At 38.5% G+C, this 14878-nt stretch overlaps 1 protein-coding gene across 2 annotated transcripts in view; it reads left to right on the forward strand.

The window, feature by feature from the left end:
• Positions 1–14878, forward strand: part of Kcnmb2 (potassium channel subfamily M regulatory beta subunit 2) — a 366796-nt gene that overhangs the window by 25811 nt on the left and 326107 nt on the right. For both annotated transcript variants that reach the window (XM_013513318.1, XM_013513320.1), the window contains one exon: positions 13345–13457. The gene's annotated coding sequence lies outside the window, so the exon portion shown is untranslated. The remainder of the gene's footprint in view (positions 1–13344; positions 13458–14878) is intronic.

Raw genomic sequence — 14878 nt, forward strand, 5'->3', positions numbered from 1 at the left:
ATATTCCCAATTTGAGAATATAACGTGCCTCTCTCTTGAGGGCCCAAACTACTTTTTTGAGTGTGCACTTTTGAGGTTCTGCTTAATAAATCCTTTTATGCTTCTTTCAAAAAAAAAAAAAAAATCACAAGCAAACGGATATGGTTAGCCACCCTGCTAACTATGTGGCCTTGTTTACATGGTAACTGTGTGACCTTGACCAAGTCACCTAGCCTCTCAGGACATGACAGGGAAGGTGAAGGAAAGGAAGGAGGAAGAGGAAGAGGCAGAGGAGGAGGAGCAGCAGAGGGAAGAGAAGGAAGAGGAGAAAACAGGAGGAAGAGAAAGAGGAGACAGAGGAGAAGGGAAAGGAGCCTCGAATTACCTCATCAGGGCACTGCGAAGATTCCACGTGGTGGACTGTGCTCAGCACACAATATTTTAGCTAATAATATTATTACTTTTGATCTTTTAGTATTCTCTCAGCCCATAATTCTTTCAGAGCCTCTGGTCTGGAGGGCTGCTTTGTTCTTGCTTCTCCCTCCCAGGAAAGAGGAGTTCTGCTCCAGAGCCTGGGACCCAAAGTTGACACACTGTCTATTCATGCTTTTCCCATATTGCTTGCTCTGACATCAGCCCTCCTACATAGTGAGGGTTTGTGAGCTTTTTGTTTTGAAGCATCAGTAGCCATTCTGACAGCTCATGCTCCCTACACAAAGCCTCACGGGAGACCATGAGATTGCTCCTCTCACAGAGACCAACCTGTTTTTGAGGGGACAGCAGGCAAACCTAAGTTTGGTGGTACCCAAGATCCAAGTGTAGCCAAAAAACGTATATTTGGACTATATACTGGTATAACATAAATCTAGCTTTGAAAATAATTTGGTTAAATTGCCCAAAAATCCTTCTCAATCCAACTGCATCTAATGTCCTGTGTAATTAATGATCACTTTTAGCCAAGCATGTAATGGCTGTCATGTTTGACTACACTTTGACACATATATCTTCATCACCTTTGTAAATATTACATTCTGCTACTTTATAAAAAAAAGTGTGTAATTAGAGTCTGTTTCATTTTAAAAAACATAATTATTTTTCTTTGCAACAAGAAAAAGAAAACATAGCTAGAGTGGTGCCTGTTTTATTTTCTTTCTTCCATCTTGTGTACACTTGTGTTTATGTTCAAACACATTAAAAATATATGTACATATTGCCTCTCTTAGGAAAGCTTGTCAAAACAGTCTAGCTTTATGTTATCTACCACTCAAGATACAACTAAGTGTCTGCAATTGAAAATCCTGTACTTTTTTTCTATCTTCTAAAGATAGGAATGTAAACTCAAGGTTTACATTTCCTTTTCATAGCATATCATCTCACTAGATTTTTAGACTTTGTATCGTAAGGAAAATTCAATAATATTTGTATTTTTGTCTTTTGACTCCTAATCTAAAATGTCTTTCTTAACCAGTAAATGACTTATTTGCAAAGGAGAACCAATTTGGACATTTCTCAATGCAAATTTTTATGTAGCTAAGGTCCATCTTCATAGGATTTAAATTAATTCTCATGGTATTATAAGGTATCCTTCGTTTTCCCCACACCAGTCGAATCTCTAATTCTTTTGGGGAAGAAGGACATAAGATGTGCCCCCCAGCTACCTTCCATCCCCTCTGACTCTGGAATAAAACTGTCATCTTCAGAATGCTGGCTGATTGCAGAGACAGTCCAAAGGGGCACCTAGGGGAGCAGTATTTGTTAGTTTGGCTGGCATCTGCATCTGGAATCTTAATCCACGTGCCACAATGAACAGAAAGTCTCAGAGAACTGAATGAAATATCAGAACAGTTACAACTTCCAACCTTCAAATTTTATGACCCGATGATTTAAATGGAGTCAACTTGAACTATGAAAAAAAAAAAAAAAACTTGAACTATGAAAATTATAATAAAGAAACACCAAGCTCTTTGTTCTTCATGAGTCAATCAGGAAACTGAATAGTAAGGATGGAAATGGCAAGAGCTTGAGGATAGGAAGGAAGAGAGCTCTTCAAGGTGCTTTCCTTCACCACGCTCCCAGTTGATGGGTCAGCATTACTGGGCCCTCATAATTGTCAATACACTGTGAAGAGCACCAGAGGCAACTGAAAGTATGCATGTAATGAAAATATATTCTATTTTTAGTCAATCAATCAATCAGTTAAAGACTCCTCGGTCTTATAATGGTGAATAGATCATCACCCCGCTGATGCATGTTTTCCTGGTGCTACAGATATCCCTAGAAATGAAGATTCATAGGACATAAAATCTTAGACCCTTAGGATGTCAGAGCCAAGGACATCAGGTAATCATCTGATCCAGCTCTCATTTTACAGATGAAAGAACAGTCCATACTGTGCAGCACAGGTGTAATCAGATAGGTTTTAACCTCTCCGGCAGAGTTCCACCAATATGAATATTCATTATCATAAAAAGGGAGGTAGCAAATTATAGGCTTTTAAATGTGATCATTGTCATTAAAAATGTCCATTGTTCTTGATCTCTGAGTTATTGGACTAGTTCCAATTAACTAAAGTGATCATTAAGGTTTAACTTACACCCAAAAGAGACAAAGGAAGCTACATGATTTCACAAGGTGAATACATGGAAAATTTTCCAGCCCATCATCCATGAGATTTTCATACCATTAACCACTAGGAAATTCCAGCTTTGCTTCTGTGACTTGGATCAGAAAAATGTGATGTGCCTTTCATTATCACCTTAGACCTAGCACCGACTTCCTAAAGTACATCCATTTCTAGAGGACACAGAAACTTTCTGAGAGAAACTTCTGTACTAGCTCAGGTTCATTAATATTATTGTTTCATCATTAAGGAGACAGGTTCAGGCAATTTAAGATGTTTATGTACAAAAATTCTGCCTTAACTGTCCCCTTGACAATGTACTATGGAAGAACCACTGATTCACTGTTCAGAATTACCTTATCAGTATCAAAAGGAACGTTGACTTCTTTAAATTGTTGCTCACAAGTGTAGGCACCCTGCCTATAATTTCCTCCCTGCACCAAGTCTGTTTCAGTCGTTCAGAAATTTAGACACTTCCGTACACTGAGTCTGGAATGTCCATGACAAAAATAAATATTTACTAGGAAAATGAGTTGATGATTCTAAAGTACAACTGAGGGACCTGACAGCACCTTTGATTTTCTAAATTAGTCACCACCATAATGAAACTTAGTCTCATACTGGATGAGGTATAACTAACAATGACATAATGCTGCTCCAGACCTCTATATAAACTTATCCCATTTCTAGATTTGTTATATAAGTTCCTTCCAAATCATAAGATTATCTCTCTTCACAAAAAGAGAGTTGATAACTTCCCCCAGAGAATACAAATATCCAAATGGACGTACCTCCATGCGGATTGCACAAGGGTAGAGACAGCAGGATGAGTTCTCGCAAGCATAGGTCAACCATTGGCCCCTGATAGCCTCTATCTGACTTACAAGGAATCCTTCCTTTCAAGGCCCAGTTATGCTTTCATTCTTTTAACTGATGCTTATGGCGTGCCTACTACCTCCCCAGGACCAGGCCAACACTGTGGATTCAGGAATAAACTTATGCTCTTCCTCACAAGGATCTCCTAATCAATCATTCAGGTTAGCAAATAATTACACTGCTCCACTCTTATCTATATCTATATAAATGTCCATGTAATTGATGAGCAGACTGCATAGATCAACCTCATCCTTTTCTGTGCTTAATGATTTGGTGTTATAATCTCTGTGCCCTCAAAGACTAAGAGTTTCACACTTTATTTCTTCAATAACACTGAGCATTTAACTAAAACAATCAACCCTTACCACAAAAAAAAATTCTAAGTTATTGATCTTCAATTTCACATCTTACAGACATTTAACCCCTACATACAGGAAACACACACGTACATACACACACACAAACACACCTGTTCATTCCATAGTTTGTCTAACTAAGTCAACCTCTTGAATGCCTCTTTAGCCCTCTTCATCTTGCAGACATCATACCAACAACACTTACCACCTGAAAAACACACTAGGAACAACAGCCAGGAACCTTTGGTCATCAAGAAGACTGATTGTAGTTAAACCAAACCCTGACCATAGGATTGAGATTTAGAGGCATCTACCTTCCATTTGTAGATACATTAAAAGATCAAGAAAACACCTATTGAGCCCTTGCTATATGCCAGGCACTGTATTATAAGTATCTGGCAGGTATTATTTAATTCTTACAAAAATGAAGTAGACGCTATTGTCAACTCCATTCCAGAGGTAAGGAAAGTAAGGACAAATATGTTGCCCAAGTCTACACAGTAGCACAGTGGTAAGTGGTGAGGCCCAGGCAGAAATCCCAGCAATCTGACATGAAAGCTCATGGACTGGAAGGACATAGTTGAAAAGATTAAAACCTAAAATCTTAAGGTAGCACTATGAAGCTTAACTCTTCATAATTCTTTTAAGGACAAGATTGTCCTTAGATGCTGGAAAACACCGAGTTTCGTGGGAGATGTCCATTACCACAGCGATTGGTCCCAATATTAGTAAGATCTGTATAGCAAATCTGCTCCCAAACTTTGTTATTTCTGCTGTATCATGATGCCAGTTTATAATGTTTATCTCTGATACAGATGTAGAAGAAAGTAAGGTGTTATAAAAGAGTCAAGAGTACTATGCAAAATAGACGCTTAAGTGTGACTGTCACTGGCTTAGGAGAGTTATTTGATCATTTTCCTTGAGGAGTAGGGTGGCTGGGGTTCAAGAGAATGTGGGCAAGAGGAGAGGGGGAGGGGATGGGGAAATAAATAGAATAAAGATATGCAATGTACAGGAACCTAATAACCTAAATGAATGTAAATATTATATGTCATAAATATGAGATAAGATTAATATTATCAACAAGAATGAAAATGGAGAAAGGGGATTTCGAGGAGGACAGAGGGAAGCGAGAAAGAAAAGGAAGGGGATTTCTAAAATATCAAGCTGCATTGTGTGCATGAACCCACTCCTCATGATGACTGCAAACTGCATGTAATGCAAACATGTGTTAATAAATTAAGAAATGGCTGGTTGCACCCAAAAGATATTTTCATTCTGTTTCATAAACTTGTAACACTATAGTTTGAATTAGAAAATAGTTCTGAGTACCTGCCATTGGGCTAGTAAAGAGATTCTTATTGCCTAAAGTGTCCACTAAAATGGACCACAGAGTCAACCATCTTTAACATCCAGAAATGAGCCTCCCGGACACATACAAGTGTGTCTCGTTAAAAGCTGGGTAGCAGACAGCCACCGGCTCAGCCATGATTAATGGTACCAATATAGAGTCCCATGTCTGTCATCTGGGGGCAATGTTTGTGATGATGGCATATCCTCCTTGTGATTCTCTCTTTCCTCTTAAGGAATACTGCTCATTTATATCCTCCGAGGATGCTCCTAGCAAGATGGATGTACCATCACACGTTTAAGGAGCGAGGAAAGACAGGCAATTGCAGGAGCGGAACAAAAAAAAATGAAAGCTGAATCATCCCCAGTAATCTCCCAAATTTATATCCTTCAGTATCACAAACTGAATTATCTCTATAAAAATTAGCTTAGAAAAACAACTTTTCACTTACAGCTGCACAGTGAAGAACCACATCACATCCATACAGTAAGAGTTGTGTTTTCAATCTAATGTGCCAATGGCAGTTTCCAATAAGAAGAAGCAATTTGCTAGTCTAGCCACTTGCAATTTGTCCTTGGCTGGAGATGACAGCGAAGTCTGGGCCTCTGGTTCATTGAAAACATCAGAAAGATATTCCTAATATTCAGTCTGTTTCTCTGTGAAGTTAAGCATTAAGGAGATGATTAAAATTCAGCTTAACTGTGGTACCAAATCAAAGGAAAGACATTGCTATCTGATGGTAGGAGAGGATTTTCAGAATTGTCCAAAGCAGCAGTGGCATGCATTTAATTCCAAACTCTGTGGATAATATTGAAGCTCAGGGTCTCCAGTTATACCTCGCCAGGAAACTTGTTTTCTGTGTGCTAAGTATGCAGCTGCATGCAGCCCTTGCTCTCTTTGATATTTCTTTTACCAAAAGATAATCCTTGGTTATGAATGAGAAGTCTGGGAAAGAATGACTCCTAATTATGACACTGATTTCCTGTGTCATGATTAGAAAATCATTTTGCCTTTTTTTGTTCGAGCTATTATGTTAAGACATATCAGCTGATTTCATGAGGCTGCTATGATGACAGAATCAGCTGAAAAAACATTTTGGAGATATTTGCTGTGTTAATAGGGCTTTTAAAGCTCAACAAACTGATGGCACCTGAATAATTATCCAAGAAAACACTTCTGAAGTTGACCTAACAATACTACATCAGTGCAAGCCTGCCTTACCAGGGTGAGTAAATGGGAAACTTTGCTTGATAATTAAAGGCATTTCCTATTTACTAACCCTGAATTGATGAACAAAAATTAAGCCTAAATGTGTCCCTTTGATTCAAGCATCAGATAAAAATCTTGAGAAGAGACAGGGTCTCGTCGTTCATTTATTACTTTGATAAACTTTCATTGAATGTCCACCCTGTGCCTGGTTAGCCAATACTGGAGACACAGAAATGAGCGAGACATGCCTCCTACCTGAAATTGCTTACAAAAAACTGAAGTGGATGCATTTACTTTCCAGCCCTAGCTCTTACTTTCCTCCCCTGTGGATGTTCACACTCTCCAGGAGCCCACCTACCAGTTTTCCTTGCTGATCTCTGTAGGAACATAATTGTATTTACCAGCTGTGGTCAATATGAATGGTGAATGTTTACAGACAATTTACTACTGTAAAACACACATTGCTAGTTATGTTATCTCCCTCAAAATATTCCCTGCTATTTCAAACACATTCATCCCATCATTTTTGCCACTTTCTGTAGCAGTTCTGGAAATCCTCTTTGCAGAGTGTCTTTAGTCACACGGTCATGACTGTCTCAGTGTCTTGAATCAATTCATAGCATTGACCTTTTATGATCATTTTGACTTTAAGGAAGAGCCAGGAGTCACGTGTTGCCAGATCCAGCAAATAAGGTGAATAGGGAACACAGCAATGTTTTTATGAACTTGTTTTGTTGGATAATACGCAATCATAGTGTTCACTATGTGTTTGGTCACAACTTGTAAAAACACTCAGAGAAGAGGACCTCTAGAACTGCTTCATAAAGTAGCAAGAATGATGGGAAAGGTGTGTGTGAAGAGAAGGGGAATATCACGAGGGGGATTAATAGTAATGTGTCATTCACTGTAACGAACTTTTTAATGTAAGTACACCATATTTGTGTCAGCCCATATATATTACAAAAAGATTTCTTTGGCAGCAGCATTGAAAATGGATTGGAGAGAAGAGATGGGGACAGAGAATTTGATTTAGAAGGTTAAAGCAGGCAAGACATGCAAAGAACATGAATTTAGTGCTGACAGTGGACAGAGGACAAAGTGAACACAAAATGAGGATATAAGATTCTAGCAAGCAAAAATCTCTTCATCTTTTTCACTCATGGAACACTAACAACATCATACATATAGGGGCTGGGGATGTAGCTCAGCGGCACAGAGCCTGCCTGGCAAGCACAGGTGGTGAGGTTGATTCCCGGTAAGGGAAAAAAACCAAAACCAAAACAAAACAAAAACATACAATGTAATGTAAATATATAAACATATAATAAAATTGTACATATAAAATGTTTACCTTTTTATTTTAGAGAGCTAATTTACAATAGTAAAATTCTCCTTTTTATGTTAGTTTTGAAAATTGTATGCCTCAGTGTAATCACTACCACACTTCAGCTATATAATAGTTCATTCACACCCCAAACTTTTCATTCTGCTTTGTTATAATCAGTCTTTCAATTCTACCCCCTAGAAACCCACATACAGTATGTAACCTTTTGAGCCTCACTTTCTCACTTACTATGTTTCATTTTGAGACTTAGTTTAATTGTATTAGTCATTCCATTCTTTTTATTGCTTATTAATATCCCATAGTATGAACATAACAAAGTTTATTCATGTCTCAGCTGAAGGACATTAGGGATTTTTTCTAGTTTTGGAAAATACCACATTATCTTTATGTTTGTGTTAGTATAATATTTATTTTACCTGTACAATTGTATAGGTATGAAATCCCTGGGTCAAATAACAAGCATATGTTTGATTTAATAAGATTTTGGAAAATTGCTTTCCAAAAGCAATCTATTAGAGTTCCAGTTGCTCCACATCTTTACAGTCACTTGGTATTTTCATTTTTTAAGTCATTCTACTGGGTGTCGAGTGGTACCACATTGTAATTTTTATTGTTTTGTTTTGTTTTTTGTGGTACAAGGGATCGAACTCACAACCTTGTGCTTTCCAGGCAGGAGCTTATGCCACTGAGCTATATCCCTGGCCCCTCTGCAATGTAATTTTAATTGGAAATTCCCTAAAAAACTAGTGATGCTGATATTTTTTAATGTTATTATTAACTTTTATTGTACCTGTTTTGATAAGATATTCTAATATTTTGATAAGCATTCATATCTGATGAATTTATAAGTAAACTAATAACAGATATTTAGAGAAATAAAACTACCTTACTGGTGTAACTGGATATTGCTAAAGGAAGGAGGCTGAGGAGAACCAATCCAAAGATGACTGTTGATTAAGAAAATGTAACTAAAAAAGTTACTATAAGCATGATCATACCTTCCAATCAGTTATTGGAATATACCTTCCAAGCAGTTATTGTCATTCATTACTTTGCACCCAAATCTAAAATCTGTGAAATTAGATAACTTCTTAATGTTCTTCTGAAATTTCCTGCATTGTTTTTACCTCCTTCTTGTAAAGGAAGTAAATATATCTCAAAAACCAATCCCATAACATTCCCCCAGGAACCTTGCTGTTTGCCCTCCCAAAGAGAATAAATAAAGTAGTCCAGAGAAAGAAGAATGAGAATCGGAGAGCTATAGGCCTTGGAAGTTAATTCAATGGTTGGTCCTTTGTAATCACCTCACCTAGAATGAAGGATGCTAAAAAGCCAGGTCAAGAGATTTCACTTTGCCATGAAAAATCTAAGGTTCTTGGACAGTGAAGGGTAGCTGAAAGTGGATTAGGGAAAATTTCTTTATCTGAAAATTCCAGACTATAGAAGTAATATTTGGCTGCATCTTGGCCAAGACAAATCAACACACCACTGTGCCTCTTGCTGCAGCTGGGAAGATGTTTGCAGCATGACTAGAACAGTGGACAGTCCAGGGAAGCTGGAGCCAAACAGGGAACATGGGGTGGCCAAGGCATGGGTGCTCCATGAAGGGTCAGCCAAACTTGGCCTGCAGTTCAAAGAGTTATGGTAAAGCATTAGACAGCAGCGCCCTCTGAGAGAAGAACAAATATGGAATTGGCCCCATAGCACTACTGTGGCAAAAAAAAAAAAAAGCATTAGTTAAAAAAACACTGGGTCATGAATCAGCCCAAAGAAAATGATGAAAAGCCCAGTGGGTGTGGATTCTCTCTATCTTCAATTGATTCTTCCCCTAGGCAAAAACAACAATGTGGGGGCCTTAATAATCATTGATGTCAGCCTCCATCCCCTCAGTAGTACTAGTGATAGACAGGCATGGGAGAATTGACGACTCAGCCACACACATGCTATTACTTAAGGCATCATAAATTAGAACTTGGATCTGGCATTTTGTTACTTAGTCATAGCCAAATCTCAGCTAAACAAAAAGTAACCTCAGCACAGGTCTGTGACTATGCACTTCTTGAATTCTGTATAGAGCTTTACAGAAAATTTTTGCTTTATCTCAACCCAATCACTGTTACCAAACAATGAAAAATTTAGCAGAGAGCTCATCATTTACTAATTTTTAGAGGTATGTTATAGTTACTATTTTTAAACACTCTATCTAGTGCTAAGGCAAAAGAGAAGACAGCAATGAAAGTAGTAGAATGGAAGCACTATGGCAGCATCTGCAGCTTTTGAATCCCAGATTTACCATATGTTAATTCATGAACTTGAGCCAATTACTTAATACCACCACTGTGGGTCAGTTAGCTTGTTTCTAAAATGGACACAGGAGTACTTTCCCATTAGGGTCATTGTGTTTCTCTAAGTCTCCAGAACTGTGCCCATCCTAGGCCATCTTAACAAAGCCACAGAGAGAAAGCTTGGACCATCTGTCTTGCTCTTCATTAAACAATTATAACTATAGCTTATTTATTAAACTAAAGATGCGATGGGTCAGAAAGCAAAATTTAGAAGAATTTTTAAAATAAATTACAGGATATCCAAAAAATGGGAAGTGTTGGCAAGTTCCTTTGCCTATGTCTTCAAATATATTTTTCCTTCTAAAGAAGAAATCAAAAACAACAAAACTTCACACTCCTGTGAAGTCCCTTTTATTGAGAGGGCCCAGTTTTCACATCCACAAGAGCTTGTCCCTAGTCTAGACAACCGCCCGCGGTTGTTCTTTTGTAAATCAAAGCCGTCAATTACTGCTTTCTAGTGTGGCTGCTCCGGGTGCGGCAGGATAGTCAGGGCAGGAGAGGAAAATCATCAGCAGTGCATGGCTCCCTCTGGAGTTCACACCAGTGATGGTGTCAGGCAGGCGCTGAAGGCACTGATGGATTCCCAGTCTGGTGCCGAGCTCAGACCCTAACCGAGTGTAGTCCAGAGGCTGTCATTCATCACTTGTCTACATTCATCTGAACCTTGAGGTCTGACCTGCCCTTGTAGAGGTGCAGAAACGGGCAATTTCCTTGTCTTGTCATTGCTTCTGTATTAATTGAAGCTTCATTCTGCGCTGCTATTGGTCTCTTGGTTTTAATGGTGCTGTTTACACAGATAGGTGTGTCTGACCAACCGAATAAAAGTACTTCTGTAAGCCTTAAAGAACCAAGATTAAACTGACATGCTCACAGAATAACTACACAAAGCAATGTTTAAAAAACAAAACAGTACCTTTTTGAGCAGAGGTGAATTATTTACTATGATATTTCATAGAAATAATTTGTTCAGGCAATAAATATTGATTGCTACCTTGAGCTAAGCATTGTTCTGTTCTCCAACACTATTGCTTATTGTGCATATGGATTAAAGTTAAATGAGGAACAGGTGTGTTAAAAGTTAACAAAACAAGCTTGTGAAAAACGGGTTCAAGCCGGGTGTCATGGCACATAGCCCTAATCCCAGCACTCTAGGAGACTGAGGCTGGAAGATCACAAGTTCAAACCCAACCTGGGCAACTTCGTGACTTAGCAAGACCTTGTCTCAAAATAAAATCTAAAAACAAAGACAAACAAACAAAAACACAAAACATAGTGCTGGTGATGTAGCTTAATGCCAACGCCCTGGGTTTGATTCCAAGTACTGCCAAAAATATTTTTAAAAGGAAAAATGAAAAGCAAATATTTTCCCATCATCATTCCTCTCTTGCTCTTAGTACTCTGTTTAATTCTCCACTGGTCTTTTTGTATTCAATATGTGTGTGTATGTGTGTGTTTAAATATAAACTGCTAGTAGTTTTTTTTCTTTTTTTTTACTTTTGACAAAATATTTTTAAACTATACACACTTCAATGATGTTTTTCACTCATAACATATGGACATTCAACCATGAATCAACCATATATTTGATTATTTAATAGTTATATAATATTACAGTAAATTAAAAATGTATTCAATTCCATAATATCCTCTATTAGTGAATATTTAGAGTGTTTCCAATTTTTTCACATGCAGTAAGCTATCCATGAACACCCTTGTACTTATATCTGTGTACAGGTATACATGCAACTGATGGATAATTTCTAAAAGCTAAAGTGTTGACATGATAATTATGTGTTAGTGCACAAGGCGGTGAGAATGTGGAGTATGTAATGAGTGTGCACCCTTGACGGTCTGTTCTTAAGTAAAAGTGAAACAGTGAAGTACTGATTGGAAGCTCTGGGTGGAGAGATGGGACTCATCAAAAGGTGGATTTAACTGTGAGATTCTTCAATCAAGTTCTCCAAAATGCCTATAGATCTCTTACTTGAAGCTTGCCAGTCTTCCCAGAAAACAGTCTATCCCTGCCCAAGAGAATTGGTGAGGTGGAACTTTCTCACAGACCTTCTGGAAGCCTGACAGAAGAAATGAGCTTGGGATTTGACCTCTCAATACTCATACTGTTCCTAATTGCTCTATATACTTCCTGGAGCCTTACCCTTACCTAAGCTGATCAAATTTCTCCAAGGTCCCTGGTCAAACTTCTCCAGAGGATAAGCCCATCATCTCCTTTGGGGGTGGGAGGATCATTCACCTGGCATCACATCAGAGGTGAGGACCTGGGGGTCCAAATATCCCTTTTACAGTCTGTGGACTAAATCTGTAGGATTACACTGATACCTCAGTCTGACACACAAAGATCCTTGCTGCCCTATTCCTGACTCATTTACATATTTTTCAAGATGAGTGAGTGAGTACATCAGTAGTGTCCCATTTTAAAAGTTTTTTAACTTTTACCATATTTCCAGCAGTCTGTTTCCCATTTTCTAAATGTTCCTTAAAATATAGTGACCACTATTTATTCTTTTTCTGTTTTATTTGTCTTTACAGATTTATACTCGGAAAAATCACTTAGTATTATCCAAGTGTAATAAAGGAGGGAAAGAAGATAAAGTTTCATGTATAATCTCCCCTATATTTTTCAAAGGACTCGTCTCAAATACAGATATTCCTGGGAAATATTCCTGCAGAAATCAATGGCATTTCTGTCTCTATTTATCAGTGAATTTATGGACAAACTGTCTTTAAAAATTATAATAAATGGGCCGAAAAATGTGGGGGTCCAATACAAAAAGCTCTGAACTGGGCCTGGAGAAAAATAAGCTTCTGTCCTGAATCTACCAGTGACTAGCTCATTTCCTTGCAGAAGTTACACTGCTTTTCAGAGTCTCTTTTTTCTCATCAGCAAAGTTAGGGGGGTTCACTTGTGCCAGTGCTCCAGCCTGCCCCTCATTCTTTGAATGAGAGAGGTAAAGACTGCTTGCAGGATAGCTCTGGACATGGGGCATGTCTGAAGAATGGAAGGAACTTGTACTCACTACCATTTAGGGTGCCATCGCAAAGGCAGAATTTGGGGTCTTTGGAATCAGAAAGCCTATGTTCTAAGCCTCTGTGCATAACATGCAGTTGTGTAACCACTGTATAACTCTCAGGGCCTCATTTCCCTTATCTGTAAAATGCTATTTATAACCATTATTTTGACAAAGCTTTATGCTTCCTGTTTTTAATGGGTTCTTGTTCACTGCCATTTGGATTTTTCCCTGCAGATACTTCTGAACAGCTTCATGGTGCACTCTTACTTTCTGAAGCGCAGGATTCTCTCTGCATGATTGGATGCACAGAAGCCCAACATAACCCAAGATGTGAATGTAGTTATAAGGTATGATGAGATCTTTAAAATGTCTTTGCTGCTGGAAAACAGGGGAAGGAGGATGCACATTGGTGACTCTGTAACTGAAGGATGCATGGAACCGGGGGGGCTGCCTTGTGAGGATCGGTGTGTGGCTTTGGTCAGTCTTGGTCTGCTGTCAGCATTGAAAAGTTTGATGCAGTGAGTGGGAGCCAACTCAGAAGTAAACACAAGGCATGAGCCTTGACAGCAAAGGGATGCAAAGCCCTTGGGTACACTGAGCGATCTGGAGCAAGATTAGTCCTGCTCCCACTATGGTGACACAGGATAAAAAGTCAATAGCTAAAGAGAGACACAAAACACAAAGTTACTTCCCAGCCAGGAAGGCTGAGGCTATGAGGAGACCATTGTGATTCTGTCAGGAGCTGGGAAATTCAATTTTAAAATACAACTGAGGCACAGACCCAGCTAGGTAGGGCGGACTCACATGATGTACACAAGACTATGGTACAATATGCTTGCAAGTGTCCATGGCTCCCGCCAGAGTCCTTCCACAGTGGTCATGTAGCCAAGATGAAAGCCAGCTTCCTTACACTTCCCTAAAGTGCCCTTTTTGTTCTGGAATGTTCTAAGAGCTTTATAGGGCTGCATCTGCAGGGACCCCAGCTGAGCTGGGCTTAAAGAGGCAGAGGGTGGGTGCACCCATACTGACTGCTGCTCAAACAGAACAAAGGCAACAGTTTCCTGCAATTTACTGAAAAGCAACAGGGACAGTGAGAAAGTAGCGTGACATACAGCTGCTACACAGTGCGCTTAAAAGAAGGAATTGTTAGGAAAGGATGTCTTTGTGCTTACCCTTTCTCTGGTAACTTTCTTCTCAAAAAGAAAAGTGGCTGGGAAAAAATGACAGTTCAATGGATGTGTTATTGTCAAAATGTAGATATATCGAATTAGAAAATGTCTTAAGGTAGAGTGATCCAGGGCATGTGAATTCACTGAGACGGAGCACAGAAGCAGCCAGTCCATCTGGAACACTATCAGTCACTCTGCATGTGTGATTTCCTGACCACCAGGTTTTCCATGGGAATGAAAAAAGCAAACTTTAAAACAGAAATTTTCTTCTCACTTTGGTAATCAAATTTATTAATATTCTCAAGTTCATTTTAAAATAAAATTTCAAAGAGCTGATTTTTTTAATTACCCGAGCTAAAAGACCCATTTTGATATGCCATTCTGACAGATTAAGGACGTCAAATTATATTAAATTAAAAGTGTCAAACATGTGCTTACTTCAGCATATACTAAAAAATGTGTCACTGGTGATGTCATTGGATAGAACATACATATCAGTGATGAGTATACTAGGGGAGCTGTTTTCTAGAAGATGTATCCATCTAAATATCTATTTCTCATCTTTGATTCCTGTTTTGATTCATTTTCTCACATTTGTG

This window comes from Chinchilla lanigera, unplaced genomic scaffold, assembly GCF_000276665.1.
Source record: "Chinchilla lanigera isolate Chin_1 unplaced genomic scaffold, ChiLan1.0 scaffold00019, whole genome shotgun sequence".
NCBI classification, from domain to species: domain Eukaryota; kingdom Metazoa; phylum Chordata; class Mammalia; order Rodentia; family Chinchillidae; genus Chinchilla; species Chinchilla lanigera.